This window comes from Scyliorhinus torazame, chromosome 8 (assembly GCF_047496885.1).
Source record: "Scyliorhinus torazame isolate Kashiwa2021f chromosome 8, sScyTor2.1, whole genome shotgun sequence".
Classification (NCBI taxonomy): Eukaryota; Metazoa; Chordata; class Chondrichthyes; order Carcharhiniformes; family Scyliorhinidae; genus Scyliorhinus; species Scyliorhinus torazame.
In genome coordinates, this window is record NC_092714.1 from 68,596,942 (window position 1) to 68,613,903 (window position 16,962).

The following is a 16,962-nucleotide window of genomic DNA, read 5'->3' on the forward strand; positions in this document are numbered from 1 at the left end:
CCCCAACCCCGCCACCTGCCCCTCCTCCACCCTCGGAAACCTCAGCCGATCCAGGAAGCGACCCATCCCCCCCTCTTCCAATGGGGGCTCAGACCGCTACAGTTCCTCGTAGAAGTCCCTGAAGACCCCATTGATACCCACCGCACTTCGCACCGTGTTCCCTCCTCCATCCCTAACTCCCCCAATCTCCCTAGCTGCCTCTCGCTTCCAAAGCTGGTGCGCCAGCATACGGCTCGCCTATTCTCCGTATTCATATACCGCCCCTTGCTCCTTCATCCACTGCGCCTCCGCCTTCCTGGTGGGCAACAAATCAAACTCAGCCTGGAGGCTATGCCGCTCCCTCAGCCAATCCCTCCTCCGGGGCGTCCGCGTACCTCCTATCCACCCTCACCATCTCCCCTGCCAACCTCTCCCTCTCTCTCATCTCCCCCCTCCTTGTGTGCCCTAATGGAGATCAGCTCTCCTCTGACCACCGCTTGTACTGACGTTTTTCCCCGTGTTTAGGGCTGAAGGGGCGGGGCCGGAGCTGGTGACCACGTAGGCCCCCATGTCCGATCCCTCCAGCCCCTCTGGGAGACCCAGGATCCGCAGGTTTTTTCGCCTCGACCGATTCTCCATCTCCTCGAACCTCGCCTGCCATTTCTTGTGGAGCGCCTCGTGCGCCTCCACCTTCACCGCCAGGCCCAGGATCTCGTCCTCGTTCTCCGAGACCTTCTGCCAGACCTCCCGGATCGCCGCCCCTTGGGCCGTCTGGGTCTCCAGCAGCTTATCGATTGAAGCCTTCATTGGCTGCAGCAGCTCTGCTTTTAGTTCCTTGAAACAGCACTGGAGAAGCTCCTGCTGCTCTTGCGCTCACTGCCTCCACGCTGCCTGGTCTCCGCCCGCCGCCATCTTGGTCCTCCTCCCTCGCACCTTTCTTTGCTTCAATGCCACTTTTTTAATCGCCCCATTCCTGGTCCACTCCATACACTATCGGGGGAATGTTGCTGTCTTCTTCCCACACCGGGAAACGTCGAACAAGCGCCATTATGGGCCCTAAAAAGAGCCCAAAAGTCAGTTTTTAGCGGGAGCTGCCGAACGTGCGACTTAGCTCCGCATAGCCGCAACCGGAAGTCAGGAGAACCATACTCAACACCAGCATCCTGATGGCCACCTTTGTATGTGGCTGCATCAGTTGTTCATGGACCCTCAGTACACAAACACCCAGTGTCACTACGTACTGATGTTCTACCTGTACCCAGTGTTACAAAGGATTTGTCTGGCCATGTTGCCATCATAGATTATCATAGAATTTACAGTGCAGAAGGAGGCCATTCGGCCCATCGAGTCTGCACCGGCTCTTGGAAAGAGCACCCTACCCAAGGTCAACACCTCCACCCTATCCCCATAACCTAGCAACCCCAGCCAACACTAAGGGCAATTTTGGACACTAAGGGCAATTTATCATGGCCAATCCACCTAACATGCACATCTTTGGACTGTGGGAGGAAACCGGAGCACCCGGAGGAAACCCACGCACACACGGGGAGGATGTGCAGACTCCGCACAGACAGTGACCCAAGCCGGAATTGAACCTGGGACCCTGGAGCTGTGAAGCCATGGAACGGTCCAAGTATTTGGACTGTGCCAGAATCACCTGTCCCTCAAGGAAATAATTGTTAATATTTGACCACAAAGCAATCAAGTAATGGTCTGCACATAATGTCCTCAAGGTCCTAAGGGGAAGGAGACAATGGATCATGTCCATAAGGCCATAAGACATAGAAGCAGAATTAGTCCACTCGAGTCTGCTCCACCATTCAATCATGGATGAAATTTTTCTCATCCCCATTCTCCTGCCTTCTCCCCATAACCCTTGTTCCCCTTATTAATCAAGAACCTAACTATCTCTGTCTTAGTGATTTGGCCTTCACAGCCTTCTGCGGCAAAGAGTTCCACAGATTCATCACCCACTGGCTGAAGAAATTCCTCCTCATCTTGGTTTAAAGGATCGTCCCTTTAGTTTGAGATTGTGTCCTCTGCTTCTAGTGTTTCCTACAAGCGGAAACATCCTCTCCCCTCCACTCTATCCAGGCCTCACAGTATCCTGTAAGTTTCAATAAGATCCCCTCTCATCCTTCTAAACTCCAACGAGTACAGACCCAGAGTCCTCAACCGTTCCTCATAGGACAAGCTCTTCATTCCAGGGATCATTTTTGTGAACCTCCTCTGGACCCTTTCCAAGGCCAGCACATCCTTCCTTAGATACAGGGTCCAAAACTGCTCACAATACTCCAAATGGGGTCTGACCAGAGCCTTGTACAGCCTCAGAAGTACATCCCTGGTCTTGTATTCTAGCCCTCTCGACATAAATGCTAACATTGCATTTGCCTTCTTAACTGCCGACTGAACCTGCACGTTAACCTTAAGAGAATCGTGAACAAGGACTCCCAAGTTCTTTTGTGCTTCTGATTTCCTAAGCATCTCCCCATTTAGAAAATAGTCTACGCCTCCAATTCTCTTTCCAAAGTGCAGAACCTCACACTTTTCCTCACTGCATTCCATCTGCCCACCCTCCTAGCTTGTTCAAGTCCTTCTGCAGCCCCCTTGCTTCCTCAATACTACCTGTCCCTCTACAGATCTTTGTATCATCTGCAGATGTCAGATGGTTCCCTGAGCAGACTGCCAGGTCTTCAAATATTCATTTCAAAACATGTTCACCTGATACATGTGAAGCCTCTGTCATGTTATTAATCACAGCGGGCCTGCCCACCTCCAGATGCCCGCCACTCTCCCCACCTCCTGTTCCCCGAGCAGAGTGGTCCTGCTGCATGAGTCCCCGTTGCAGTCCCCGTGCAAAGGATGGGTGTGAGCGTGCTGTCAGCAGGAAGACAGGAATCAGACTTTGGCATAAACTGAGGAGCACCAGAGCTAACCTCACAGCGGGTTATCATCACTCTACTGCCTTGCATATTAACCCACAGACAGTGCCAACACAGGCCCATCAACTTGGGTGATGTTACACAGACCCTAGGAGGGTGGAACAGGATAGTTGTGAAGGGAGGGAAATGGGTGGGAGATAGAGGGGAAATGAATGGGATGGAGTGGGAAAAAGGGTGGGGGGGGGGAATAGGGTGGGGTGATTGGGGGGAATTGGGTGGGGGGAGGAGGGAGCTGACTGACAAAGCCTCATCCTATGAGAAGTGGATGAGGATAGGATGAGGGCCTCCCTGGCCCTACGGGCATGCCGGACCCTCGCTGCTGCCTGTTCTCCTCTGGCTGCTCCCGCGGGTCCTCCCTGGGCTCGTCCTCCAGCCCCTCCTGGTTCAACCCCTCCTTATCCTCCTCAGACGAGACCGCATGTCCCTCCTCCTCCTGCATGTTGCCCTGCTGCTGTGCCAGGTTGTGAGGGCACAGCAGACTACCACAAAGCGGGAGGCCCTCTGTGGGTTGTACTGAAGTGCATCACCAGAGTGTTCAAGGAACCGCATTTTCAGTAATCTGATGCCCCACTCAATAATAGCATGGGTGACAGCATGGGTGACAGTATGGGTGACAGCATGGGCTTCGTTGTATTGGATCTCCGCCTCGGTCTCTGGCCGAATCACTGGTGTCATCAGCCAGGACCTCAGCAGGCACTCCACGAGCCAACCTGTCATCCTGGGGTGATCCTCAAAGATGCCAGGGCTCTCCGAGTGTTGCAGGATGTAGTTGTCATGCATGCTTCCTGGGAAGTGTGCACACACATGCATAATCCGAAGGCGGTGTTTTCACACAAATTGAACATCCAGGGAGCAGAACCCCACCCTGTTAATATAGGGGACTTCCTGATGCCTCAATGTGCGCAAGACGACATGCATGCCATTTATTACCCCCTAGACCTGGGGCATCCCAGTGATGGCAGAGAATCCTGCTGCCCAGGCATCTTGGTTATCTTGGTTCAGCTCAAAGTTGGTTATCTTGGTTCAGTTCAAAGTTGATATAGTCAGCTGCCCAGGTATACAGGGCACCGTGACTTGTGGACTGTGGCTTGGGAAACTTGGCCTTGGAACGAACCGGTTGCATAAACGTTCATGGCTGCGGTAACCGTCATGACCACCAGGAGCGGGTGTCCTCCTCCTCCAGGTGGCGCCAAGACCACAAGGAGATGGCACAGGTATTGCACCGGTTCTTTGTTGAAATGGAGCCTCCTGCGGCACATGCTGTCCACCATCTCCTCCAACGACCAACGCCTGTGCACTTTGAGCCATTGCTGGTGTACACCTCTGGGTCCCTCCTTGGTCTGATGGGCAGCCAGGTCTGCAGGGTGTGCGGCACATGGGATGCTGCCTCTAGCCCGCAATGACTCTGCTGCCATCTTCTCTGCCATCTGGCTGCCTGGGCTGCCACCATTCACACGAGGCCTGCCGCTGTGGAGCCAGCAACATCATCCATCTTGGTTGCTGTAAGGAATTGGAGAAGGAGAGAGACTGACAATCAGTTAAGGCTTCTGCCCCGGAACCCTCATATTCCCCAGGCCTCCCCCACCCTTACGCGTCCTGCCTTCACTCAGAGTGCCATCCACTGAGCCGGTTGTGCTGGAACACCTCGCTCTGCACACTCACCTCAGACCCCAGCACCCTGCTGGGATCATTAGGGAGACCGTGCTCTGGTTCCTTCCCCAGATCCACAATCACCCTCTGATCGAGGGGATGTCCCCTCCGCTGAAGCCCAGCTCTTGGGTGTTTGATTTATGGCTGCTGCCTCTGTGGTGCTTGTGGTGATGTGCACCAATGTAAATGCATGTAGGCTAGCTAGACACTAGAGGGAGCACCGGAGACATCACACACACACACTCAGCCAATAGATCAGTTAGATAGGAGACGTCCAATGGACATTCACGATACACACAGAGGTGACACCACCACAGGAGGGCATTACACCAACCCATAGAAAAAGGACACCACACACATGATCTGCCTCTTTCCAGTGGAGACAGTCAGTGAGTACAGACACAGGGTTGATTCAATATTCAATATTACACCCACCACGTGGATTGCAGCAGCTGGTTAGTCAGTCTGGGTAGCTGTAGTAGGATTAGCAGTAGTGTCGAACCCGAGTAATAGAAGTGTAAATAGTTTAATAAACGTGTTGAAGTTATCTCCACATCTGAACCTTCCTTTGTCAAGTGCACCACAAGGAAGCCGCTTATGTTCCACCTACAGCACAACAAATCATGATACCAGGCGTGAACTGTTTCAATCCACATAGTCATACCTCAGCGTTCAGTGACAACCAGCAACGATACCCAGGCAAGATGTTCGAGATCCGGGTTCCGCAGCAGCTCCAGTGCCACGGCGATCTCCGCAAAAACTGGCGGGTATTCGGGCAAATGTTTGTAATCTTCCTGGTAGCAGCCGAACTAGAAGACCTGGCCGATGCTGAATCGACAGAGCTTCTCCTCACCATCGCCGGTGCCAGAGCAGAAGAAATCTTTTTTAAATTCTAGTTCTCCAAGGGGCAAAACAGGAGTGACTTCCAGGCAGTCCTGGACAAATTTGGCAAATACTGTGAGGAAAATACACGCCAGTACTCACCATGATGCCGAGATCCCGGAGCAGAGAACAATTTTGATCGGCGGCCATCTTTCTAAAGGGACTGCACTTGCGCAGTTGCACGAGAAGCGCACAGAACGGGAAGGTCCGTTTGCGCATGCGTGGGACGCGCGCATGCGCAATCACGAAAGTGGCCACCGGTACAGGAACAGCGATTTTGCTTCCTACATATGACGTCACATACGTCATGACGTCCGAGGCTCCGGACCACGCCCATTTAAAGGGGAAACGTCCCAAATCAAAGAAAAAATCTTTTAAAGCCGTAAACAACCTTCATTCACCTGGAATGACAGCACAATGCCTCAAATTGAACCAGGAAATGAAATTAACCTCCGAAGAACCCTGCACCAAGCAGTTACCTACTCCCAAACCGATGATTCCGACCTTGAATACTTCGAAACCGACCTTTACATTTTCTCTGGACCTCGCAAGCCCAATGCCAGCTCCGACGCAAACAGTGATGCTATGGTCCTAGAAGACTACGACTCAGACGATCCTTTCACCTTGGGACGCTACCCCAGTACCAAATCCGAACCGCAACTAGATGTGTTGCACATTGACGACCCCGACGACAAATTGTTCGGATTTGAGGATCTTCAGCCCAGCAGATATGACATCCCAACTCGTGAGTGCAGGATGATGCTGCAGCCTGAAACCAAGAGACAGAGAGCGGTACAAGCCCACAGAGAGCGGCCTGCTGTCACACAGAGCATGGTCCATGCACCGCTCAGGGTTCCCGACTCTACGAAAGAAGACAAGCAAGACTCCACACCGCAGTCCTTGCATGAACAAGAAGTGACTCCAGTGTCACAAGCCTCCACAGTGAGCTCGTGGACAGACTCCATGCTAGAAGAAACGCAAGACTCCAGAGCGCAGTCCTTGCCCACACAAGACGTGACTCCAGTGTCACAAGCCTCCGCAGCGAGCTCGTGGACAGCCTCCATGATAGAAGCAACGGAAGACTCCAACGAGCAGTCCTTGCAGGAACAAGACCATGAGGGTCTAGCAACCTCCTCTGACCAACTAGCGGCAGACGATGCAAGTCTGCCATGCTCAAGTAAACAGCAAGAAGACTATGACAGTCTACCACGCTCCAGTGCACAGCAGGACGACCATGATGGTCTATCATGCTACAGTGAAGAACAAAGCGACAATGACAGTCCAAGCCCAAATGAAGGACAACAGCAAGACAATGACAGTCCACCTACATTGTTTGCACCACCAGATGAAGACTCTGACAATTTACCCAACCCAAGTGAACAACAAGCATCTACTGAGGCTCTACCCACGGTATGTGAGACGAGTGACGACAGCATCCCACTTCCCATGCAAGATGTGCAAAGTGACAGACCTCAGCTAGTGTGTACAGAGGCACTCGACGATCACTGTGAGACCACTGGTGACTCCAGTGACACCACAATACTTCCACCCTCATTCACTTGAGCCTCTCCACCAGTCAATGCATTCCTGCATGTTCCGACTCCAGACGTGCAGCTTCAAGAAATCTCAGCTGACTCCAGTGAACCTGCTAAGACTCCGGACGGGGAGCATCAACAAACTAACACTGACTCAGTTAAAACAGACCAGACTCCAGATGGGGAGCAACCAAACGCCGACTCTGATTCACGTAAGCCGGACTTTACTCCAGAAGGGAGTGCCGCAACCTCAGTGATGGCACGCTCAGGGTGACAGCAGATGCCACAACGACAGGAGATGAATCACTTAACAATTACACTGGGTCAGTAATAACAAGCAGCGGCTACAGTCCAAGAGGAAAACGCCAATATTCACCACAGCTGTATCCACACATTTTTTCCACACCAGCAGTGCAGCCAATGACAGCTCATGCTGGACAAACCCAGTATTCAGGCATGCAGCAGCCAGCAGTCTATGCAGCATATTCTCAAACAGGCCAGCACTACGGATTGCCCACTAATGGAATCAAGACCGAAGGAGGACTACCACAAGCAAAATCTGCACTACAGACTGGATGCCTTAGTTACTGCCCAGGATTTGCTGCACCCCAGCCTGGCCAGACGGCATATTCCTATCAGATGCAATGTTCTAGTTTCACACCATCAGCAGGTATTTATGCGAGGAGGAATTCTGTTTCCAATTCGACAAGCTTCAACGATTCTCAGCAGGATCACCCTTCCAGCACAGCATGTGGCCAGAACCAGTATGTACAGTCTTATCCAACTTCAACATATGGCACATCCATGACCTTGAATGATACTGTTGATGGTGCCTCTTCAACGTCAACACCTTATCAGCTACAAGATGCCATCCAACATCACCATCACAAACATCGAGAGAAAAAAGACTCCAAATCAGACAGCAAAGTGATTTGACCACTTAATGGATCTTCTTGGTTCCTGTGGCACAGGGACGTTGATGGCGTTCATAACCAAGGGAGACATTTGACCATGATGATTGATGGTTTTTGGACTCACACAAATGATTTGGACTTATTGTTTAATCGCTGTTCCCATGACTTGTATACACCTTAACGTATCTACCTGTTTTTGTTCAATTTTCTTAAAGTGTGCAGAAAATATGTAACATATAAAAAAGGGGGGATGTGGTGATGTGCATCAATGTAAATGCATGTAGGCTATCTAGACACTAGAGGGAGCACCGGAGACATCACACTCACACACGCAGCCAATAGATCAGTTAGATAGGAGACGACCAATGGACATTCACGATACACACAGAAGTGACACTACCACAGGAGGGCATCACACCAACCCATATATAAAGGACACCACACACATGATCTGCCTCTTTCCAGTGGAGACAGTCAGTGAGTAGAGACACAGGGTTGATTCAATATTACACCCACCACGTGGATTGCAGCAGCTGGTTAGTCAGTCTGGGTAGCTGTAGTAGGATTAGCAGTAGTGTCGAACCCGAGTAATAGAAGTGTAAATAGTTTAATAAACGTGTTGAAGTTATCTCCACGTCTGAACCTTCCTTTGTCAAGTGCACCACAAGGAAGCCGCTTATGTTACACCGAGAACATAACAAATCAGTGCTGACACCTCCAGCATCCAGGCCTCACAGTTTGATTAGAATGTTAGGCAATAATACTCATCTGAGACATGGCACATGATTCCACAAGAATGCACTTAAGAATATTTTGTTTATTAAACGGTCAACAGTAACAAAGATTTAAAAATCAACTACGTTACATTCCACGTATCACACTAACCTTTAAACAACAAGGAAATGTCACCGTTCCATATTGGCACCAATACAAAGCTATATCAGCTCATTTTCACAAGAAAAACACACGGTATCGGCCCTCACAGGTTCCTCAGCAGAAACAGAGGATAAGCCTGAGAATGTGTTATAGAAATGATCTGTCCATCAATGTGTGACTTGTTCACCTTTCAGTGCCATTCTCTGCCCAGGAGCCACAGCTATGTAGGCCCTCCCACATGGCCCAATCTCCACATGTTCCACTAGCACTCAAAGTGCAGTTGAACATCCTTGACTACCCGTGTGTTTAACCCATGGGGACGTGCCAGTTACATGCAGCACTCACCAGTAAGAGCAACAAAAGCATCAGCAATCTGCAAAAGCATTTCTTCAATGGTGTTAGCAGGTGGTCCATTTGGATCAATGTCATGCACCAACTCCTGCAGCGCCTTCTTGCTTCAAACTGGATTGCCTTCTGGATTCATACGTCCCCCTGAGCCCAGTGTTCCAGGACCCAGGTGTCTTCAAAAAAATTGTCCTCCTTTCCAGCTACAGAAAAGGAAGGAAACAACAACAGCAGCCTCCAGGCATCTGCAGCCATAAGCAGGAGCAAGCAGCAAACACAAACAGCAAATATTTTAGTTTATTGAAAGTATCAAAAATACAGAACACAATACAATGAGGACACCAATCACTTGGCACCTAGAACACACACACACTGCCCCCCTCCGCCCCGCCTCCCCCCCCCCCCCCCCCCCCCCCCCACCCCTTGTCCCCAGCAGAGGAGAGAGAGAGAGAAAAACATTCACAGTTCAATCCAGAACAGGTCTGGCACATTATAAACGAAACTAAGTACAGAATAATTTACGCCAAAAGAAAACACAAACAGACATTAATATAACAAGGACACCAGCTACACACCAAAGACAAAATATGTGAAGTGCCCACATAACTAACAATACCAATTCCTTATTAGCAATAGCCTTCAGCTGTGCAGTCAGAGGCTGTTCACAGCCAAAGAGAGTTAAAGTGACCGTTAGCATATAACCAAGAACAGGGCTCTGTCCTGGAAATGTTTGGTAGGACTAACAGACAGCAGTTGTAGTTGTCCCAGTTATGGGTATGCACAAATTGGAGGATGGCCTGTTGGCCCCGCAGATGCTGAACCCTTCACCCCCCAGACCAGGGGGCAACTCCCAACCTAAGGCACCCAGCCCCCTGCCCCAGCCCATTCTCCCAGTGGGGACCCCCACTACTACTCCTCGCCCCTGAGCACTGGGGCAGCAGCTCCAGAGTTCCTGGGCTGCATGCTGAGGATTGGAAATGGCTGCTCACTTCCTCAGCTCCCCTCAGTAGCCATTGCATTAGCGTCTCATTTAAATTGGAGTACTAAACGACGCCCGCGCGACCTCTTGCTGTGGAGCCGGTTAGTTCCCGGGAGGCCTTAGATTGGACTTGCATCTCGCTAATGAGATGCAGATTGCTCTTAATTGGTCTCAGTTGGTGTCTCGCCACATCTGGGCGGGCTTTTGGAACCCACCAACAGGAGCGAGCCGGTTAGATCGCGAACCGATCTAGGCCCAGCGTGGATCCTGATTTTGGCTTCTCTTGCGATTTGACCAGTGCCCACACATACGCGCCGGGAATAACGCGGACGTTAAATCATGCCCAATGTGTATAATACTCTTGCTGTGGTCTAACTAGTGCTTTAAACAGTACTAACATAGCGTCCCAACTTTTCTGCTGTATGTCTTGTTCAATGGAAGAAAGTATCCCATGTGCCTTTTTTATAATAAATTTAGAGTACCCAATTCTTTTTTTCCAATTAAGGGGCAATTTAGCATGGCCATTCCACCTAACCTGTACATCTTTGGTTTGTGGGGGTGGGACCCACGCAGACACGGGGAGAATGTGCAAACACCACACGGACAGTAACAGGTCCGGGATTGACCCCAGGTCCTTTGCGCCGTGAGGCCACAGTGCTAACCACTGTGCCACCATGCTGCCCTCATGTGCCTTCTTAACCACCCTTTGGAGATCTGTATTGTTACGCACAGGAGGGCGGGGGGGGGGGATTAATTTAAACAGTCCTGAGTTCTCCCCTCACGACTCATCGATAAACACAAAGGTTTTTTTTATTTTTGGGTTCCCCCTTTCAGAAATGGAGATTTTTTTTCCTCCTCCCAACCCTTCAATTTTGGAGTGATCCAGTCCTCTATTAATAACCCCACAGCATACTTGAGATAAGGTAAAATATGCAGGTAGGATTATTTTACACAAAGACAAAACACGGTAAATTACTCTGAAATGTCCCCTCCCGCCCCCACCCCCACTGCTTTGCATTCATACAATAGAATAGGGATAATGGAAAGACCACATCAAAATAAAAATGATTGTTTCATGTGAGTCCAGAATCAAAATTTCAATGGTATATTTCTTCACAGAGGTTAACCGGCTGAACCTGATGTGGGAGATCCACTTTTCCAGCAGCACTGACTTCCACACTGGGGCAAGTATGTCAAGGCGAACGATGTAGTAGGCACTGGTACAGAGGTTCTGGCTTTACAGTAGAAACTGTGTGGAGGAGAGCCAGGCAATTTAAACCCGAGCTCTGTTTCCACTGCTGCTTTTGGATTTCTTCTCTCTCTATTCAGACATAAACCTTGCTGGGGTGCCCGCTTTTCTTGGGCAGCAGCACAGCCTGGATGCTGGGCAGGACCCTGCCCTGGGCGATGGTGACTCCTCCCAGCAGCTTGTTGAGTTCCTCGTCATTGCGGATGGCGACCTGTGGAGTGGGGGATTATGCCCTGGACCGCGTTACTGGCCATTTTGAGGATCACGGTGGTCAGGTATTCCAACATGGCGGCAGGTAGACGGTGGACCCAAGCCTTTGCGTAGCAGCCAGTGGATATGGCTGACGGGGAACTGCAGACTGGCCTTGGTAGAGCGAGTCTTGGCTTTGGTGTGCTCTTTGCCTCCAGTTTTGCCGTCACCTGACATCGTTCTGGGTTCGGCTCTCATGAAAGCTGACGGACAGAAACAGGCTGCTAGCCTGGAGTCCTGGTCCTCTTCTGAGGTCAAATAGCGACTGAAAATAGAACCCAAAATCTTTTATAATTAAAGCAATTCGTACAGCTCAAATGGCGAACATACCAAATATCGCCACCTCCGGACCCGGGGCCACCCCCCACCCAGAATTGCAGACATAACATCTGAGAACCACTGCCAGAACCCCCTCAGCTTCGGACACTCCCAAACCATGTGGATGTGATCCTCCTCCCATTTGCGCTTGATCTCCTCCGCTGGAGTGCCCTCCCTCTCCAGCAGCTCACTACAGATATCCAATACCCTCCGATCCCCCAAATCATCCTCCAACAGGAACTTGTCCTGCAACCCTCGAGGTGGCAGCCCCAGGTAGGACGATACTGATGTGTTGGGTGCTCTGGATCCGTGGAACACATACAGGCCACCAACACTTAAAATAGTGCAACACTATTTTATTAAGTCAGAAACAGTTGAACATACTTTCACTGTGGGTTAACACGATATTAGATTGAACTAAAAACCTGGGGCGTCATTCTCCGACCCCCCCGCCGGGTTGGAGAATCGCCGGGGGCTGCCGTGAATCCCGCCCCCGCCAGTTGCCGAAGTCTCCGGCACCGGATATTCGGCGGGGGCGGGAATCGGGCCGCACCGGTTGCGGGCCCCCCCCGCTCGATTCTCCGGCCCGGATGAGCCGAAGTCCTGCCGATAAATTGCCTGTCCTGCCGGCGTGGATTAAACCACCTTTTGAACGGCGGGACAAGGCGGCGTGGGCGGGCTCCGGGGTCCTGGGGGGGGCGCGGGGCGATCTGGACCCGGGGGGTGCCCCCACGGTGGCCTGGCCTGCGATCGGGGCCCACCGATCCGCGGGCGGGCCTGTGCCGTGGGGGCACTCTTTCCCTTCCGCCTCCGCCACGGTCTCCACCATGGCGGAGGCGGAAGAGACTCCCTCCACTGCGCATGCGCGGGAAACTCAGCGGCCGCTGACGCTCCCGCGCATGCGCCGCCCGGAGATGTCATTTCCGCGCCAGCTGGCGGGGCAACAAAGGCCGTTTCCGCCAGCTGGCGGGGCAACAAAGGCCGTTTCCGCCAGCTGGCGGGGCGGAAATTCCTCCGGTGTCGGCCTAGCCCCTCAGTGTTGGGGCTCGGCCCCCAAAGATGCGGAGCATTCCGCACCTTTGGGGCGGCGCGATGCCCGTCTGATTGGCGCCGTTTTGGGTGCCAGTCGGCGGACATCGCGCCGTTTCGGGAGAATTTCGCCCCTGTGCCTTGTCCTAACCAGTCTATGCACTCAGCACTTGGTGAAGATCTGTGCTGCAGGCTGTGAGCTCTGTCCTACTAGGCGGTTGCAGCTCAAATGAGCGGGAACTCTGATGCCCCCTGTCTTTATAGTGCGTGTGCTCTAACTGGTGATTGGCTGCGGTGTTCTGTGTGTTGATTGGTCCTGCTGTGTATCCATCAGTGTGTGTGTATCTGCACCATGATATACTGGTGTATATTATGACATCCCCCTTTTATAAAAGAACGTATATGTGTGCCAATAAATAGTGTATGGTGAGAATGTTCCTAACTACGTATGGGGTGCGAAAACATATTTACAGGACTACGTACATGGGAACTAAGCTATTTCCATGGGAAGGTGTCTGGTGCAGAGAAGCAGTATGCAACAAGAATAACGAGATCAACACTATATACAAACCAGGTAAACGATCAAACAAAGCAACAAAACAATTCAGAGAGTCTATAAGTCCACAAAGTTCATAAATTAAGTCTCTGAGGTGGGCGACGAATTCTGGTTGACCGCCTCAAGGGTGGGTCGAGAGCCGCCGGTTCAGGAGCGGGCTGGACTGCGTCAGAGTCAGGAGGATGCAGAGTGACAGGGAGCTCTGCATAGTCCGTGGCAGGGTCAACAGGAGGACGAGACGACAGTGGAGGATCACGTCGCGAGCGTGGAATGAGACGAAGGGCACGTTGATTGCGGCGCAGAATAGAGCCATCCGGTAGACGAACCAGGAACAAGCGGGGGGCCACCTGCCGAAGGACACCAGCGGTTGCAGACCAGCCACCAACCGGAAGATGGATGCGGATGTTGTCATCTGGAGCCAGAGCAGGGAGATCAGCTGCACGGGAGTCATGAGCCGCCTTGTGCTGTGCACGAGACAGCTGCATCCGGCGAAGGACCGGAACGTGGTCGAGGCCTGGGACATGAATAGACAAGACCGTCGTCCTCAGGGTATAACCCATGAGCAACTGGGCTGGCGACAGGCCAGTGGACAGCGGGGCGGAGCGATAGGCCAGCAAGGCGAGGTAGAAATCAGACCCAGCATCGGCAGCCTTGCATAGGAGCCGTTTGACTATATGTACTCCTTTCTCCGCTTTGCCATTGGATTGGGGGTACAGGGGACTGGATGTCACATGGGCAAAATTGTCCCGCCTGGCAAAGTTGGACCATTCTTGGCTGGCGAAGCAGGGGCCATTGTCCGACATAACCGTGAGCGGGATGCCGTGTCGAGCAAAGGTTTCCTTACAGGCACGAATGACTGCAGACGAGGTGATGTTGTGCAACCGTACCACCTCCGGGTAATTCGAAAAGTAGTCCACGATCAGGACATAGTCTCTGCCCAGCGCGTGGAACAGGTCGATGCCCACCTTGGTCCATGTTGACGTGACCATCTCATGGGGCTGCAGGGTCTCACATGGTTGGGCCGGCTGGAAGCGCTGACAAGTGGGGCAGTTGAGCACTGTGTTGGCTCTGTCCTCATTAATGCCGGGCCTGTACACTGCCTCTCCGGCCCGTCGGCGGCACTTTTTCACGCCAAGGTGGCCTTTGTGTAGTTGTTCCAGGACGAGCTGGCGCATGCTATGTGGGATGACAATGCAGTCCAGTTTTAGAAGAACCCCGTCTACTACCGCCAGATCATCTCTGACATTATAGAATTGAAGGCATTGGTCCTTGAGCCACCCGTCTATTAGGTGGCGCATGACACGCTGTAGCAAAGGGTCAGCCGCCGTCTCGCGGCGAATTTGGACGAGGCGTTCATCTGTGGCAGGTAGATTGGAGGCTGCGAATGCCTCATAGGCGTCAACCTGGCAGACAAATCCCGCTGGGTCACATGGAGTGTTGACTGCCCTGGAGAGAGCGTCAGCAATGATGAGGTCTTTGCCTGGGGTGTATACCAGCTGGAAGTCATATCGCCGGAGCTTGAGAAGAATACGCTGGAGGCGTCATGTCGTTCAAGTCTTTCTGTATTATATTGACGAGCGGGCGATGGTCGGTCTCGACGGTGAATTGAGGAAGACCGTAGACATAATCGTGAAAGGCCCAGGCACTCCTTTTCTATCTGCGCGTAGCGCTGCTCCATGGGGGTAATGGCACGTGACGCATATGCAACAGGGGCCCATGATGAGGCCTCATCACGTTGAAGGGGCACTGCCCCAATGCCAGGTTGGCTGGCATCGGTCGAAATTTTGGTCTCTTTTGCTGGATCAAAGAAAGCTAAGACCGGGGCCGTGGTGAGTTTTGTTTTGAGTTCTCTCCATTCGCGCTCGTGGGCAGGGAGCCATTGGAAGTATGTCGTCTTCCAGACCAGGGGCGAAATTCTCCCGAAACGGCGCGATGTCCGCCGACTGGCGCCCAAAGCGGCGCTAATCAGACGGGCATCGCGCCGCCCCAAAGGTGCGGAATGCTCCGCATCTTTGGGGGCCTAGCCCCACCATTGAGGGGCTAGGCCGGCGCCGGAGGAATTTCCGCCCCGCCAGCTGGCGGAAACGGCCTTTGTTGCCCCACCAGCTGGCGCGGAAATGACATCCCCGGGCGGCATGCGCGGTAGCGTCAGTGGCCGTTGACAGTTTCCCACGCATGCGCAGTGGAGGGAGTCTCTTCTGCCTCCGCCATGGTGGAGACCGTGGCGGAGGCGGAAGGGAAAGAGTGCCCCCACGGCACAGGCCCGCCTGCGGATCGGTGGGCCCTGATCGAGGGCTAGGCCACCGTGGGGGCACCCCCCGGGGCCAGATCGCCCCACGCCCCCCCCCCCAGGACCCCGGAGCCCACCCACGCCGCCTTGTCCCACCGTTCAAAAGGTAGTTTAATCCACGCCGGTGGGACAGGCAATTTGTCGGCGGGAATCCAGCCCATACGGGCCGGAGAATCGAGCGGGGTGGCCCGCCAACTGGCGCGGCGCGATTCCCGCTCCCGCCGAATCTCCGGTGCCGGAGACTTCGGCAACCGGCGGGGGCGGGATTCACGGCAGCCCCCGGCGATTCTCTGACCCGGCGGGGGGTCGGAGAATGACGCCTCAGGTTCCTGAGAGCTGTGGCATGAGAGGCGAGGTTAGGGATGAACTTCCCTAAAAAATTGACCATGCCCAGAAATCGGAGGACCGCCTTCTTGTCCTCTGGTGATTTCATAGCTGTGATGGCAGCTACCTTGTCCGCATCCGGCTGCACACCCAATTGTCAGATGTGGTCCCCGAGGAACTTGAGTTCCGTCTGACCAAAAGAGCATTTGGCCCTGTTGAGGCGGAGGCCATGCTCATGTATATGTTTGAATTCGCGCTGGAGGCGACTAACATGCTCTTGCGGGGTGGTGGTCCAAATGATTATGTCGTCGACATAGATGCGAACACCTTCAATGCCTTCCATCATTTGTTCCATAATCCTATGGAACACTTCTGAAGCAGATATGATCCCAAACGGCATCCTGTTGTAACAATATCTGCCAGAGTGGGTATTAAATGTGCAAAGTTTCCTGCTGGATTTGTCGATCTGGATTTGCCAGAATCCTTTTGAGGCGTCAAGTTTGGTGAAGAGCTTGGCGCGAGCCATCTCACATGTGAGCTCTTCGCGCTTGGGAATTGGATAATGCTCCCTCATGATATTGCGATTTAGATCCTTGGGATCAATGCAAATTCTCAATTCGCCGGAAGGCTTTTTTACACATACCATGGAACTGACCCAGTCAGTTTGTTCCGTGGCTTTGGAAATCACTCCTTGGTTCTGGAGGTCCTGCAGCTGCTGCTTGAGGCGGTCCTTAAGGGTTGCTGGGACCCTGCGAGGTGCGTGCACTCTGGCATTCTGTTTTAATAAGATCTTGTAGCTGTGTGGGAGCGTGCCCATGCCCTCGAAAACGTCGTGGTGCTGGTAG

At 52.7% G+C, this 16,962-nt stretch overlaps 1 pseudogene; it reads right to left on the reverse strand.

Moving 5' to 3' along the window:
• Window positions 1–11,427: 11,427 nt before the first annotated feature.
• Window positions 11,428–11,777, reverse strand: LOC140428863 (histone H2AX-like; annotated as a pseudogene).
• Window positions 11,778–16,962: the final 5,185 nt, after the last annotated feature.